At 40.9% G+C, this 17,535-nt stretch overlaps 1 pseudogene; it reads right to left on the reverse strand.

The window, feature by feature from the left end:
• The window catches only part of LOC102838007, a 28,840-nt pseudogene that overhangs the window by 8,685 nt on the left and 2,620 nt on the right, over positions 1–17,535 (reverse strand).

Consider the following 17,535-nt stretch of genomic DNA (forward strand, 5'->3'; position numbering starts at 1 on the left):
TTTCCATTCAAAAATATATTGGGACTCAGGATGAAGTAGGATACAAAAGAAGGCATCTTTGAGATCTAGAACTGAAAACTATTGAGAATTCCTAAGGATTTGAGTTATGACAGTATGCAGATTGGGTGGATGGGGATCACTGCCTGATTATTCTGAGCTCATGTACTAGTCTCCACTTACCATTTGGCTTTTTGACTGCTGATGGGAGATGCTCAATGATAGAAATTAAACCTTGGATGCCTTCTGGAGAATATGGGCATTGAGCTATCCTGGGGAATTTCATCCTAGGCTTAAGCTAAATGAGAACTGGGTCTACTTCTTGCAACTGTTGGGGTACATCTCCTGCCTATACTTCTCCATCTGTTGGTCGTAGTTCAGGGGAACATCCCCTTCTGGGGCAACTGGAGGGTGGCCTAACCACATGACCTTGTTTGAGTATAATTGTAATACCACCCTCAGTTTTGGAAAAAGTCTTGACCTAGGAGTGGAATAGGGACTTGGGAATTATTAGAAACTGGTGAGTTATGAGTATACAGTCTCAACTGCAAGTCAAGTGCATGGTTTCCCTCCTTTTAATAGGAATCATGTCAATGCCCAAAACCACACAGGATCAGGATGAAGGGGAGAGGGAACCACTAAAGCTTTTTTTTTTTTTCTAAAGGTTTTTAAGACGGAATAAGTGGCTCCTGTGTCTACTAAAAATTGAATAAACTTTCTGGTGACATCTACAGAGACCTGGGCCTCCTCATGAGATATTTTGATGATATGTGCAGGAGTCATTGAGGAGTCATTATCCCTGGGCCATGGCATTCTTCAGCGGCAAAGATGCTCTTGTGACTTTTGTAGTATTTCCTGGAAAATACTGAATAGTCAATCACATGCCTAGTAACTAGACTTACTTCACTGAGGACATGATGTTTTAGGTACCAGTCACTTTTCCCACTCCCATTGGTGGTGTCCAGGCTTTCCACAAAAGAAGCAACTGTTGTCCATCTTCTTGCCTGGCTCGGAGAACGTGGTTTAGTTCTGAGCTGCCAAAGCTGCTACACCTTTTGGTGGTCCCTCCCTTTCATCTCCGTATCATGATTGTTCTAGACAGTAGTGGCTACTTCTACTAGTTGAGACAGGAGAGTTTGGGGGCCCAATGCTAGTTTTTATAATTTTGTGCACATGCCAGAGGTTGACTGGTTGATAAAAATCTCATTTATAGCTATGATAGCTTTGAATGAACTGGGGTCTAAATTAGTATACTTAGTGACAGCTTCAACCAGGTGTCCTCTAAAGAGGGCTGAATTTTTATCCTTCCCTTGGATGACTTCTGCTAATTTAGAAAAACTGATAGGCTTAATAAAAACTGATAGGTTGGATCTGTTTCATTCCCACCATGAGGCCGAGTATCATGCAGTTCCTTGCAGATATTCCTTATTGTCCCTGTTGATAATTCCACAGAGGATCTACACTGCGGACTGTCACATTCCTAAATGGTAATGTCTGTTGATGAACATGTAAATTATCTCCATAGGCTTGGGCAACTGCCCAGATGTGATTTTTCTTGTCCACTGTCCAAAGCCTAGAGAAGATCACTAGGATGTATTTCCAGGTTAGTTCAAAAGCCAAGACTAGCTGTTCAAACACTTCAATAAGCATAACAAGATTTTCTGAAAAGCTCCCTAGCTTCTCCTTGCACTCTTTTAAATAAAGAATGGTACATGGTCCCTGACAGGTTGCCTGCCAGTCCCTGAGACCTCTTGCAAAGGTAAGAGTCTAGAGAGAATGGATTCGTTGCACAGAGGCTCATTTTTAGCTTCTCATGTTCTTCAATTTTTAGCTACTGCTGTTGGTGACTTTTTTAGGGGACTAATTTCTACACAACCCTTGCATCTTTTGGTGTCTTCTCTGAGGGTTATAAAGGCTTGAACATAGGGGAATTCTGACTACTTTCCTTGCCTTTTACAGAATAGGTCTAATTGTAAAACGCTGTTGGAATTTTGGCTCTTATTTACTGGCCATTGCTCTTGGTCCCCCAGGATATATTGGGGCAAGCAGTATTACAGAAATATATGAATTTCTTTCTTCACAGGCTGTCAAAAATAAGGCTCTTCCAATTCTTCAGTAAGCATCCCAAAGGGGAGTTACCAGGGATCGATGGAACACATCCTCTGGTACCTGAGAAGACAGATTAAGTTCCCAGACTTGGTGTGACCTATTTGGGGAGACTTAACCAGGCAAAAATACCCCAGCTCAAGGAGAATCCAAGTTTTCTCTGAAACCCCCTTCAGACTGAGGCTCTAGGGCCTCAAGTTTTCCTGGACTATTCTGCAACAATGGTTTCTGGCTGGAGTGCTTCCAAGGAAGACCCTGTCAGCCTCTCTCTGGTCAGGGTGCCAATTCATGGGTGTCACAACTTTGGATACCAGCCCAAGTGTGAGACCTTCCAACTCCTATTTTGCTCACCTCTAAAGAAAAAGCAGGAGAAAGATGAGGATTTCTGCTCCCGTAAAGATTTACAGCCTCGGAACCCGCCTCCCACCCCACCCCACCCCCACCCCCAGTACAGGATCGCTATGAGTCAGAACTGACTCAATGGCACATAACAACAACAAAGAAAAAGGAGTAAGGCCTGAAAGGATCAGTTCATCAAGATTCCCCCCTTTTTTTCTATTTAAATAGATTCTTTTTTTATATACATATTGTGAACTGTTGGAGGAGAATATTGAAAATACCATGGGCTGCCCATAGAACCAACAGATCTGTGTTGGAAGAAGTGCAGCCAGAGTTCTCCTTGAAGGCCATGATGGCCAAACTTTGTCTCTCATACTTCGGACATATTGTCAGGAGGGACCAGTCGCTGGAGAAGGATATCATGTTTGGTAAGATGGAGGGTCAGAGAAAAAGAGGAAGACCCCGAATGAGATGGATTGACCAAGTGGCAGCATCAATGGACTCAAGGGTGGCAACAGTAGTGAGGTTGTCCCAGGATCGGGCAGTGTTTTGTTCTGCTGTGCATAAGGTCACTGTGAGTTGGTATAGACTCCATGGCACCTAACAACAACAACAAATTGTGAACTGAGTGATAGTTTACATGGGCGAACATTGGTTTTTCACCATCATTTCATTGACATGATTACAAATCTTCTCTGTGCATCATGATTCAACAGTACTTGCTTCCATTCCCTCAGTTTTTTTGGGGGGTGGGTGGGTGGGCAGGGGGTGGGCAAGATGAGAGAATGTACACAAAAACACTCAGGAATATACAATAATTTAAACAATCAAAGGGCACATTCTGCAAGCCTGCCTCCTGGCCGCCAGACTCAGTTCCTCTATTTCCATGAGTCTAGAGTCTCCCTCAGCTGCTCCCTCTCTCCATGTCCTCATCTCTGCCTCCTTCTCAGGTGTTGCTGCTTCTCTGAATAAGTCCTGCATTCTGTTTGTGCTCTTCTCCCTTGATGGTCCTAAGGCCTTCTGTTTCTGGACTGTAAGATCAACTACTCACCAGGTTTTGTTACAAAACTTCTACCTTTAGAGTTGTGATAGTCACAATTAACCTTTAGAGTTGTGATAGTCACAATTAGTCATGATAACAATGACTCACTATTGAATCATAAGAATCTTATCCCCATCTCTTTTCACCAGACCTGTCTAGACAAGATGAAAACTATTCAATGGGGACTCTATCTTCCCCTGCACACTCTTAAACTAAACTTCACCTTGAAACCTTGTAAGCCAATGTCTAAGTTGCCAAGATTCTCTTTTGGGACCTAATTCTGTCAGTGAGTTTCACCCAAATTTCTCCTGACCCAAAAACAGAAACAGAGGTGTCTCATGAAGTCCCCCAGTACCCAAGGTATAGAAGGGCAATGTGGAAGTAAGATCTTAGCAAGGAGGGTCAAACAGAAAGAGCAGAGAAAGAAGCTGTTCTCTAGAGCAGTAGTGGCCAAGCAAAAAGACATGTGGTCTGAAATAATAGTGGCACAGATTTGCATCTTCAAGGCAGAGGATCTTTGACTATTGTGTTTCAGGTCTGGAGATGTGATGATTATGGGTAGGGATTTCTTGGGGAAGCCAATTCCCTAGTCGCTCTCTTCCTTTTAAGCCAGGTGCCCCATGGGCTGCTTGGGAGGACTCAAGAGTGCTCTGGTGAACTAGGCCCTACGTGGCACTCCCCAGAAGAGTTCAATCTTTACAATATTTTCTGGTCCAATAGAGGAAATCTTCCTGAGATGCCTACATGTCATTGTTCTTAGTATAGCAACACCTTTGCTAGGTTAACACTTGCATGGGAACATCAAAAGTCTTGCACATGAGGGAGAAAATGCCTCTTATCTATTTGGACTCTGGGACCAGCCCGGAAACTCATAAAAATGTTGTCTGTCTGCTTTTAGATAGGACTGAGAACAGAACTATAATACCAACAGAAAGAGGGGAATCCAGGAAAGCGACACTAACTCAGAAATATATTGGTTGCACTTACATTTCATGTAATATGCAAGCGTTCCTGGTTTAAAGAGATAGAGCAATAGGTGGTTATCCAAAGTGACAGTCATCTTAGTGGTGAAGGGAGTATAGGGATAGAAAGCAACTTACCTGGGAGTTCAGGGAGTGTACAAATGGATCCTGGGTTTTGGCACCAAAAAAATACAGCTTGGGTGAAGTGTCCTGGTCTGGTCCCACTATCACTCTGAAGAATCAGTAGATCATAAGCACAATACACGCACAAAAGAAGCCAGAGAGATAGAAACTTAAGCAAGCAAAAGGTTTATTAAAGCATAGAAGTTCTCACAAAGATGAGTGTGGGCTACCTACCACCTCATGAGTGATGGGAGGATCCATTGAGTTCTTGGTTTCACTTTGTATGCTGCTTCCCCTCTGGGTCTCCTGATATTGTCAGCTGATACCTACATTTTCCTATCATAACTTAGGGCCCTTAATTGATCATTTTTTCCCTAGGTTTCATATACATCTTTCCCATTACATCAGTTCAGTGTTAGTCTTTTCCCTATCTTTCCTTTTGCTGGATTCCCCCGACAGATTAGCTCCTCTTCCCTGTTCTAACTGTCTAACAACATTGAAATAAATGTCACTAATATTACTGGATTTTGAAGATGAAAGTTGTCAAGGACTTCATTCTTCTTGGATCAACTATCAACACTCATGGAAGCAGCAGTCAAGAAATCAAATGATGTAATTGCATTAGACAAATCTGCTGCACAAGACCTTTTTAAAGTCTTGAAGAGAAAAGATGTCAGCTAGAGGACTAAGGTGCACCTGACCCAAGCCATGGTGTTTTCAATAACCTCATATACATGCTAAAGCTGTACAGTGAATAAGAAAGACTGTAGAAGAATGGATGCCTTTGAGTTATAGTGTTGGAGGAGAATATTTAAAGTGCCATGGGCTGCCAAAAGAACCAACAGATCCATTTTGGAAGAAGTGCAGCCAGAGTGCTCCTTAGAGGCCAAGATGGCTAAACTTCATCTCTCATACTTTGGACATACTGTCAGGAGGAACCAGTCGCTAGATAGGGATATCATGTTTGGCAAGGTGGAGAGTCAGAGAAAAAGAGGAAGACCCCCAACGAGATGGATTGGCCAAGTGGCAGCATCGATGGACTCAAGCGTGGCAACAATAGTGAGGTTGGCCCAGGATCAGGCAGTGTTTTGTTCTGCTGTGCATAAGTCCACTATGGGTCAGTAATGACTTGATGACACCTAACAACAACAACAAGCCTCCAGGAAACTCCTCTTCATGTGCCTAGGGCCAGTTGCTAATGACAGCCACTACCTACAACTTCCACAATTACCTGGAAGCCCTCATGCCTCTTCTTATGTAGGTCCAGTCTCAGATGCTCTTCATTTGGCTCAGAAACACAGGGTCACCTAATTGGCAAAGCACAAGGCTCCAGGAATTGATGGAATACAAATTGAAATCTTTCAACAAACTGATGCAGCACTGGAGGCACTCACTCATCTATGCCAAGAAATTTGGTAGACAGCTACCTGGCCAACTGATTGGGAAGAGATCCATATTTGTGCCCATTCCAAAGAGAGGTGACCCAATGGAATGCGGAAATCATTGGATAATATCATTAATATCTCATGCAAGTAAAATTTTTCTAAAGTTAATACAAAAATAGCTGCAACCACACATTAACAGAGAACATCCAGAGGTTCAAGCTGAATTGAGGAGAGGGCATGAAGTGAGGGATATTACTGCTAATGTCAAATGGATCTGGGCTGAAAGTAGAGAATACCAGAAAGATGTTTACCTGGGTTTTATTGTCTATGCAAAGGCTTTCGGTTGTGTGGATCATGACAAGTTATGGACAGCATTGTCAACAGTGAGTATTTCAGAACACTTATTTGTGCTCATGAGGAACCTATACATAGACTAAGAGACAACAGTTCGAATGGAACAAGGAAACACTGAATGGTTCAAAATTAGGAAAGGTGTGAAGCAGGGTTGTATTCCTTCACCATACTTATTCAATCTCAATGTAAAAGTAACACAAATCCTCACCATTGGACCGATAAACAATATTCATAAAAATGGAGAAAAGTTTGAAGTTGTCAGAGACTTTGCTCAAACCAACCATCAACACTCTTGGAAGCAGCACAAGAAATCAAACCAGATATCACCATAGGCAAAGATGTCAGTTTGAAGACTAAGGTGCACCTGACCCAAGCCATGGTATTTTCTATAATCTCATATGCATGTGAAAGTTGGCCAGTGAATAAGGAAGCTCATAGAAGAATTGATGCATTTGAGTTACGGTGTTGGGGTAGAATATTAAAAGTACATGGACTGCCTCCCTGAACTTCAAACCAACTGGCCACTCCACTTTTATCTCTAGTCCCCAGTGGCTAGGACAGTCCCCATGGGCTCAGGAGTTCATACATCTACCTAAACTTCAAAGCAGCCAGGCCTTCCTCTTCTCTCTCTCATTTCAAGGTCAACAGGTGTCAATGAAACATGGCTATACTCAATCCATGTGTTCATTGTTACATTACACCCATTTCCACTCACAAGTAGAGCCAGTGAGCATACAAGACTGTTTGTAGGTTCCCTTTGAGTTTCAGTCTTAGAAGGGAGTTTTCCCTGATGGGCTGCCTTTTCCTGTCTCAATGCCTCCAAAGCAAACAGCTTGTTTGATATTGTTATACATTCAGTCCCTAATCACAGTGTTTGTTGTTGTTGTTGTTGTTAAGTGCCTTCAAGTCGGTTCCGACCAATAGCGACCCTGTATAGGGTTTCTGAGGAGCAGCTGGTGAACTTGAACTGCCAACCTTGCAGTTCAAACAGCTTTGCAGTCTGGTGCATTAACCCACAGCGTCAACATAATATTAGAGGGGTTCCATCAATAGACTTACCCCAGCTGTGGCGTGATTAGTGAACTTGAAGAGAACAGACTGTCCTTGTAATTCAGTAGACGGAAACACAAAAAGATAAAAAAGATCATCATCTTAAAAAGCACTGAGCATCCAAAAGCTTTGGGATAATATGAAATAGTCAAATATATGTGACTGATTTTTCAAAATAAGAAGAAAAAATAAATGGAGCAAAATTCATACTGCAAGAAGCAATGGCAATGATTTTCCAAAAATCACAATGAAAGTACAAATCCAAGACATGAAAAGAATGTCAACAGGATAAATGCTGAAACACAGTCAAATTGCTAAAATCAACGTTAAAGAGAAAATCTAAAGGATACTATGAGGAAAAAGGGTTTTACACAGTGAGAAACAAAACAGGAACAAAACCCAGAATATTCATCAGAGAGTATGCAATCCAGAAGGCAATAAAGTGACTACTTTCAAATATTGATATAGAAAAAGCTCCAGCCCCAACTTTTAATAAGTAGAAACAATTCTAAAATTGAAGGTAAAATACAGATTTTTCTAAAAGAACAGAATATGATATAATTAAAAGTAATCACTATAATATGCCAATTAAAAGATGGCTGTTGTTGTTGTTGTTGTTAGGTGCCATTGAGTCAATACTGACTCATAGCGACCCTATGCACAACAGACCAAAACACTGCTCAGTCCTGGACCAACCTCACAATCATTATGCCTGAGTCCATTGCTACCACCACTGTGCCAATCATTCTAGTTGGGGGTCTTCCTCTTTTTCTCTGACCCGCCACTTTACCAAACATGATATCCTTCTCCAGTGACTGGTCCCTCCTGACAATATGTCCAAAGTATGAGAGATGAAGTCTGGGCATCCTGGCTTCCAGGGAGCACTCTGGCTGTACTATTTTTAACAAAGATCTATTTGTTCTTTTGGCAGTCCACGGTACTTTTAATATTCTCCTCCAACACCATATCTTAAATGCATTAATTCTTCTACAGTTGTCCTCATTCACTATCCAGCTTTTGCATGCATAGGAGGTTACTGAAAATACCATGACGGGTCAGGCGCACCTCAGTCCTCAAACTTACATCTTGTCTCTTCAACACTTTAAAGAGGTCTTGTGCAGCAGATTTGCCTAATGCAATATGGCATTTGATTTCTTGACTGCTGCTTCCATGAGTGTTAATAGTTGATTTGAGCAAAATGAAGTCTTTGACAACTTCAATCTTGTCTCCATTTATATGAATGTCGTTTATTGGTCCAATGGTAAGGGTTTTTGTTCACTTTACATTGAAATGCCACCCATACTGGAGGCTATGGTCTTTGATTTTCATAAGTAAGTATTTTAAGTCCTCTTCACTTTCAGCAAGTTGTATCATCTGCTTATCGCAGGTTGTTAATGAGTCTTCCTCCAATCCTCATGCCACATTTTTCTTCATATAATCCAGCTTCTCAGATTATCTTCTCAGCATACAGATTGAATAAGTATGGTGAAAGAACACAATCCTGACACACACCATTCCTAATTTTAAACCATTCGGTGTTCCCTTGTCTGCTCGAACAACGACCTCTTGGTCTATGTACAGTTTCCTCAAGAGCACAATTAAGTGTTCCGGAATACTTATACTTTGCAATGTTGTCCATAGCTTGTCATGATCTACACAATTGAAAGCCTTTGTGTAATCAATAAAGCACAGGTAAGGATATCAAAATACCAAATTGTATATAAAACTAGGACCAAATATATGTTGTGCTCTAATCAAAAGACCACTTTAAATACAAAGATTTATGTATGTGTTAAAAGTAAATGGATACAGAAAGATGAAAACATTAATACAAAGAAAGCTGGAGTGACTGTATTATCAGGAAAACAATTATTACTAGGGATACAGAGGAATATTACTTACTGATAAAAAGTTTGATCTACCAAGAAGACATACTGACCTAAATGCACTAACAAAAAAATGTCAAAAGCATTATGCAAAACCCAATGGATAAAAGGAATTGTTATTATTAAGTGTCATCAAGTCGATTCTGACTCAGAGTGACCTTGTATAAGGTTTCTAAGGAGCAGATGGTAAGTTTGAACTGCTGACCTTGAGATTCAACCAACCTTGTGCTTTTTCTACAGTGTCGCATAATAGATTGTTGTTGTGTGATACTGAGTCAGTTCCAACTCATAGTGAACGTGTATAAGGTTTCTGAGTCTGTAAATTTTACGGGAGCAGAAAGCCTTATCTTTCTCCCTCAGAGCAACTGGTAGATTCGAACTACTGACCTTTCAGTTGGTAGCTCAGCTCATAAACCACTATACTACCAGGGCTCCTTACATAATAGATAGAAATATCAAAAGTCTTCTGTCAATAAAGAATAGAACAGTTGACAAAAGTATCACTGAATGTAATATCTCACAACTGTCCAACCACTTTCCCTAATTGATACTTACAGAATACACACTAGTGTAAACTGGATAGCAGTAGTAGAATGTACATTCCTTTCAGCAACACTGGAACGTTCTGAAGATAGACTATACTGTACGCCATAAAGCGAGCCTCAACAAATTGAAATGAATCACACAGACTGTTCGCTGACAGCAATGGAATTAAACAAGTAATCAATAACTGTAAGATTACTGGGAAAACTCTAAATACTTAGGAATCAAACAACTTACTTCTAACTGAAAGGAGTAAATTATAAGGAGAAATAGAAGATGTTTTTAATTGAATGAAGAGAAACACATAATATATCAATATTGTGGGATGCAAATTAAACAGTGCTTCAAGAAAGAGTACAACATTAATTCCAAACCCGATCGTATCAGACACTTTTTTTTTTTAGAAATCAATAAATTGATTTAAAATTTTATGGAAGTATACAGGTAGTATTAATTGTGATGTCTACTTCTGCTTATTGTTGATGTTATTGTGTGCAGTTGAGTGGGTTCCGACTCATAGCAAGCCTGCATATGGTTTCTGAGTTTGTTAATCTACACAGCATCTCCTGTGGAGTGGCTGGTGGATTTGAACTTCTGACCTTGAGGTTAGCAGTTCAGTGCTTATCCTACAGCACCACCAGCATGCTAGTATTATGGTTAGGGTCAAGGTTAGTGATTAGGGATAAGGTGAGGGTGAATGTAAGGGTTACAAATTAGGGTTAGTGCTACATTATGGTTAGGATTAGGATTAGAGTTAGCACTAGGTTATGATTAGGATGAGAGTTAGGGGTTTGGGCTAGGAGTTTGGACTAGGGGTAGAGTTAGAGTTTTGGTTAGCGACTGGGTTAAGACAAGATCTATAGCTTGCTTAGTGTTAGGTTTAGGTTTAGAATTATAAATTTTGATTAGGTAGAGGAGATCGAGATAGATTTAAGGTTAGGGTTAGTTTAAGTGTCAGGATTTGGGTTAGGGGGTAGAGAGTAGGGATAGGGCTAGGTTTAGAGCTTAGTCTAATATAAGGGTCAGGGTTTGGCTTAAGTGTTAGGTATGTGGGTAAGGCTAGGCATAGGGTTAGGGGTAGGATTAGGTTCTGGTTTAGAATCAGGTGGTTGGCCTAGGGTTAGGACTAGGGTTTGGTTTAGTGGTAGGGTTAAGATTAGATTAGGAGTTAACGTTTAGGGCTAGAGTTACGGTTAGTGTTAAGGTTAGTGTTGGGGCATAAGGTTAGTGTTAGGGGTTCAGGTTAGTGTTAGATTAAGTTAGGGATAGGGTTAGATTTAGGGGTTAGGAGACAAGTGTTAGGGTTTAGGTTTAGTGTTAGTGGTAGGGTTAAGATTAAGATTTAAGGTCAGGGTTATTTTGCTTATATTGCTGATATTTTAACATTTTCTAATTTAGACACGTAGTTTATTCATATAATTAAAATAAAAATTCCAGGACACCAATCGCAAAGTATAAGGGATTTATTAGGGAAAAAAGTAAAGTGTACAAAGGGAAAAAACTGAGGAAATTTGTGTTCAAGAAGAAAGAGTATGTGAGTTTTTGTGTAGTGGATGGAGAGTGTGGTAAAGGATTCTTTCAAGGCCTAAATTCTACGAATAAGAAGCAAGTGTTGTAACTATAGTTACCATGTCCAGCCTGACAGAAAAGGAGCACTGAACTTCAGTGAGCTGGGAAGAGGGGTCTTGTCTGAGTTCTTCACTGTTACACATTCAGTCTCTAATCACAGTCCTTAGCAGTCAGGAAATATTTATTGAAGAGAGGAAGGAATTAAAGAGAGGGAGAAAGTAAGGGGGAAGAAGGGAGAAACAAAGAAGGAGAAGGAGACTATAATCTAACAAAGGGCAGAGCACCAAGGGTGGTGGATAGGAGAAAGCACCTAACAGATGGGTTGACTTTGTGAACACTTTAGTTGAGTAGGAGCCAGCGTCAGGGCTTGGACAATGTAAGGGAAAGATAGCCCAGTCTTTTCAGCATTACTCATGAGAACAGAGATGGGCTAAACTGGAGGGCTCAGGATCAAGGCTTTCAGGAAATGTTACAGAAATCTTTGTTAGTACAGCATGAAATTTCCAGGCGCTTATTTCCTCGATTCACGAACTCGGGGCCACACATGTACCCACAGAACTGGCGTGCATACTGGATCTTGCCATCTGGAGAAGAATAAAGACAAGCAAAAGGAGATCCCTGATTTCTGCCTTCAAGCCTCCCTTCAAAAGGCAAGCATTTGTCACCAATAGGTAAACAATAAACATTTGTTGGAAGTATCAGTAAGGAGGTCTACCCCTCGTGGGTCATCCTTTCCCAGCCCTGAACTCTTCCCCAGGGAGCCTCCAGTTTTCAAAGGTCTCACCACAAATAAGCCTCAGTTGAATTTTTACAGCCTAATTCCTGTCATCCTTCAGGATCTGATAGCATCTGTTTACCTGTTTATCTAAGCACCCAAAGGCCCTGAGACCCCTCAGCAAGCCCTTGTTCTCCTGATAGGTCCGTCTACTGGTTCAGTAAAGGACCAGTGGCAACACAACATCAAAACGAGAGGTCCCTGTACCAAATCTCTCTGTTGTTACCTTCAGGACTACTGAGAGAGCCACCTTTCCCGAGAGCTGATTAGGCCAAGAAGTTCCTCAGTCCCCACCTACCTTTATAGTACTTCCTCATAATGCACTTCTGTTTTTCTATGGCTTGGCACGTCGTTCTCTGATTCTTGCAGCTCCCATCAGGATTTACGTAAGTACAGTTGTAACATTTGAGAGCTGGAAAATTAAAACCAAAATAATGTGACTCTTCCTGGACCCAGCTTTATCACAGGTCAGAAGACAATACCCACCACTTGGTCCACACCTAGCATGGACAGTAGTCATGTTCCCACGAGCACTGTCGTAGTTCTCTATGCTGAATGCTCACATTAGCTTTCTTGATGGTTGGCTTATAACAGTGTAGCTTTTTCTGCTGCTCCATAGGGTCTGTACAGAGGGCCTTTGTTGGCAGGAAGCATGCATAACTCTGGGGACAGGGCCTGAATTTCTATACCCACAGGTACTCAGCCTTCCCAAAATTGATGATACTACTGATATCCTGTGACCCTTGACCCCTCCTCTTCCCATTTCTTTTAGAACAACCATCATCTCTTCTCATTTCCCACAAAGAATCTTCTTGGCGTCCTCTTCCTTTCACCTCAAATTTAGGGCCCTTGGAGGTGTATGGGGAATTTGGGAGTATTCAGGATTGGTTAATGTACCAGACTGCAAAGCCGTTTGAACTGCAAGGTCGGCGGTTCAAGCTCACCAGTCACTCCTATACAGGTTCGCTATGGGTCGGAACTGACTCAACAGCACTTAACAACAACAGGATTAGCACTAAGGTGGGAGGTGTGTTGAGCATGAAGAAAAATAGGGAAAATTTTCAATAAAACATTAAAAAAAAAGAAAAATAGGGAGGGAAAAGGAAAAAATAAAGAGGATCAAAATGAAGCTTAAAGTGAAGGAGAGTGGAGACCCAGAAAAGAAAACAAGTTGAAGTGGGGTGGATGATGCGGAGACCACCTCTAAGGGAAGGTCAAGACCATCCTGTACCTCACTCCTCACCTCCCCACGTAACAGCAATCCACAGAAACATGTGTGGGTTCTACTTGCCTAGACCCAGCCCCCGCTGTCCTTCCAGACAGCCCCAGAAACTCACCTTGCAGACAGTCCAACAGCATGGAGAGGCCCAGCAGTAGCAAGAGGAGGCGTCTACCCATCTTAGAATTCAGCACCAGGGAGGAGCAGAAGGCTGGGGTAAGAGGTGCCTCAAGTACTGAAAACTGCTGCTTTATAACCCCAGGCTGGGAGGACCAGCCAATGGGAGCCCAGGGGTAGGCCGTACTTCTCCTTGCCTCAGGGGAACACTGGCCTGGCGGTTGTTAACATTCCTGGCTCTGATCACCCCCATGGAGAGCCAAAGGAGCCATGCTTTCTCATGTCCTCTTTCTGTCTCATTTTAATGAGTGCTAAAATGGAAGAATCATATCTGCCTTCCTCAGCCAAAAGATTTGTGAGAAATCTTTTACTCAGCCAAAAGACTTGTTATTGACTCTGGAGGAACATTGACCTCAGCATTCCATACTTCAGAGGTCTACTTCCCTGAAATATGGTGGGAGTTGAAATATTTGAAGCTCCTAATAAATTATGTTCAGAGAAATGAATATGTGCCTTGACCATTGCTTAATAAAGCCCCAAACACAAAACAGGAGTGTGGGGATTACCTATCAGACTGTAGTCCAGACTCAATATAGTTGTTAGCTTCTTCTATCTAGTCAACCCTGGAATCATGGGAACCTCATGTGTTACCAAGTAGAACAGAACTCCCCCAAACAATTGGCTATAATCTTATAGAAGCGGATCACAGACCTTTTGTTCTATGGAGCTGATTGGTGGATTGGAATTGTCAATCTTTCTTTTAGCAGCTGACATATTTCAGCCAGGGTCAAGGAGGTTTATTTGGGATCTCCTTAGGATTATATATTAAAAAAGAAAGAAAGAAAATGCAAAAGAAAAAAGAGTATTTAGAGTTTATTCTAGCAGTTTATCTGTACGCATACAGTGGAACCTCTCGATTGGACAAGTAGGAGGGCTCTTCTTAGCTTAATTATGTTGTTAACGACCTTCAGGTTGGTTCCAATTTATAGTGACCCCATATAGGGTTTCCAAGGAGTGCTTGGTGGGTTTGAACTGCCAACCTGTGGTTAGCACTCTGGTGTTTATCCTACAGAGCCACACTAGGACTCCAAGGTTAGTTACAGTGAGCTTTTAAAGAGAAAAGTCAGGAAATATAAAAGAAATAAACCATTTGCCTGCTCCTAGCATAAGTTGTTTGAACAACAAGGTCGGTTGTTCAAGTTCACCAGCCACTCCTTGGAAACTATACAGGGTCGCTATGGGTCAGAACCAACTCGATGGCACTTAACAACAACAGCAAGCATAACTAATTTATGCTTTTTTTCCCTTTCTGGACCCAATAAGTGATCCTTGTGGTCTGGCCAGTACCCATTTTTTGGTATGAGAAAGATATTTCAATTACTCAGTAACTCCAAAAACTACCTTCTAAGGAAACAGGACTAACACTATTTTACTTTGTGAAGTTAAATTCTTTCCACAAGGTACATGTTAAGCAAATTCATGGTTAACAAATTATCACTGGGGCTTTGGCATGATTCTATGATCACTGTGTTTCTGCCACGTCTCATTTGTTCCTATTTATCCGTTTAGGATGCTTTCCATTTTGTTCAGAATTGTGGAGTTTTCTATGCACTCAAAGGAATCTGTAAATCTGGCCTCAGTTTCTTTTTTTAAAACAATATTCCCTCCTCTTGGTTATACTCTCAAGCATACTAATAGCTTATCCACAAATTCCATTACTGCTTAGTAGACATGTCTCATGTCTGTATGTTTCTTTTGACTTCTAATAGTGGATACCACTTGTCCTCTGTCACACACACTTAAGATTGTCGAGATGATGTTTTAGAAGGTAATCACATTGGGGACTAAGAAGGTTGTAGGTGATTCCTCTGAGTTAAGGTTCCTATATATCATTTATATATATCATTTATATCCAGGAGAATCAATTCCATGGAGTTTTTGTTTTCACTTTGACTGAGCAGGCATCTTTTTGTGCATGAGCATCAGCTGCTTTTATACTTTGATATATTTCATCCTGTGGAGTCCTGGTGTGGCATTGTAGGATAAGTATGAGACTTAAACCACAAAGTCAGTGATTCAAACTCACCAGCTGCTCCCCAGAAACCCCATACAAGGTTGCTATGAGTCCGAAACGACTCAACGGCACTTAACAACAGCAACAATCGCACAGTATGGTGAACCAAACAAACCACAAGCAACTCCTGAACTGTCTAAAGCTAGTCAATACTGTAGTGTAATTTCATGGATTTGTAGTATTTCTTTGGATAAGAAAAAATGTCTTGCCCAGGTTGTGATGCCAAATTTTCTAGTTCTAGTGCTACTTTGGAGTCCTGGTGTAGTGCTGTGGATTAATGCACCAGACTGCAAATCCATTTGACCTGCAAGGTTGGCAGTTCAAGCTCACTAGCTGCTCCTTGGAAACACCATACAAGGTTGCTATGGGTTGGAATTGACTCGACGGCACTTAACAACAACAACAAGTGCTACTTTCTCTAATATGATTTGTAATTACAAAGTGAATCTTCATTGAAAGAATGTCCAGCTCCTATGACTAAAGAAGCTATTCCCATTCTTAAAATTTGCCTTCAGTTATAGGATTTTATACCTCTACCATTTAGTGCTGCATCCAAATAAGCAATCGTTTGCTCTTTTATTCCTACATTGTTGGTTCCTTTCATGTTTCTAATGTTTCCATTGGATAAATGATTATGCATGAACACACAGAAAAACAAAAGCTATGTAGCAAAAATTGATCCAATTGATAGGTAGAAAACAATAGTCTATGGTTTACCAAGAGATGTGAAAGCACTCAAAGACAATGTAGAGGACCAATAGTGGATAGCCTACAAGGGATGCTATAATTTTCTATTGAAATAAATTTCTCTCTACAATTGTTAAATGTCGTGGAGTCGGTTTTGACTTACAGCGACCCTGTATAGGGTTTCCGAGGCTCTAAATCTTCATGGGAGTGGAAAGACTCATCATTTCCCCGTCTATCTACAATAATTCTCCTTAATTTTCAATTTTATTTCACTGTTGTTATTGTTGAGAAGATATACTAATTCAAAAGTTTCTCCATGTCCAAGCCATTGATTACATTCTTCTAGTCATACGGTTACTCTTCGCCTCCTTTTCTGAGTTGTTCCTATTCACATAGACTCACTGCTCGCTGAGGTTCTATCTCATTTTTCAAGTTGCTTTGTCACTCTCATTCCATATAGTAAGTACCGTTGAGACGGTTTCAACTCATAGTGACACTGTCTAGTGCTTCCGAGGAACAGATGGTGGGTTTGAACCGCCAACCTTGCAGTTTGCAATCTAGTGCTGATCTTACAGTGCCACACGAGGAGTCCATATAGATAGTTCTTAAAAGAGCATAATGGTCAAGGCAAACTTTTTTTTTTATTGGTTAAGCTAGATTATTGCTTGGTTTTAAGACTTCAGAGGATATTTTGGTTTAGGGTTTAAAGGTTAGCTCAAGGCAATAGTTTCAGGGGTGCATCAAATCTCCATGATTCTGAGAAGTTTGAATTCTGAGAATTTGTAGTTTTATGTGGCATTTTACCCCTTTTGATCAGGATTCTTCCATAGGATCGTGGGTCATTAATGGTAACCAGGCACCACCTAGTTCTTCTGGTCTCATGGCAAAGCAAGTATTTAGTAATAGAAGCAATTAGCCCCACATTCCATTTCTTCATTATATTTCTGACTCTCCTTCCTTTGTTTCTCCTAGAGAATAGGAACCAATTGTTGTGTCTTGGATGGTTGTTTGCAAGCTTTTAAGACCCCACACATTACACAATGAACTAGGAGGTAGAACAGAAGCACAAAACATATTATTAGCCAATTAAAAGAGATGTCCTATAGAAACCAGGATCTGAAACATCCAAACAAAGGAACGTAATCCCATAAGGTGTTTAATTATATATGAACATCCTCGGGAGCTACTCATTTTTGTTGTTGTTGTTGTATGTATATCTAACACATCACTTTTGCCAAATTATCTTTTTACAGGTGAACAACTTATTGACAAAACTTGCGATAATCGGCTGTGCAGGTCTACCTTTA

The sequence above is a fragment of the Chrysochloris asiatica genome, unplaced genomic scaffold (assembly GCF_000296735.1).
Source record: "Chrysochloris asiatica unplaced genomic scaffold, ChrAsi1.0 scaffold00140, whole genome shotgun sequence".
In the NCBI taxonomy this organism is placed as follows: Eukaryota; Metazoa; Chordata; class Mammalia; order Afrosoricida; family Chrysochloridae; genus Chrysochloris; species Chrysochloris asiatica.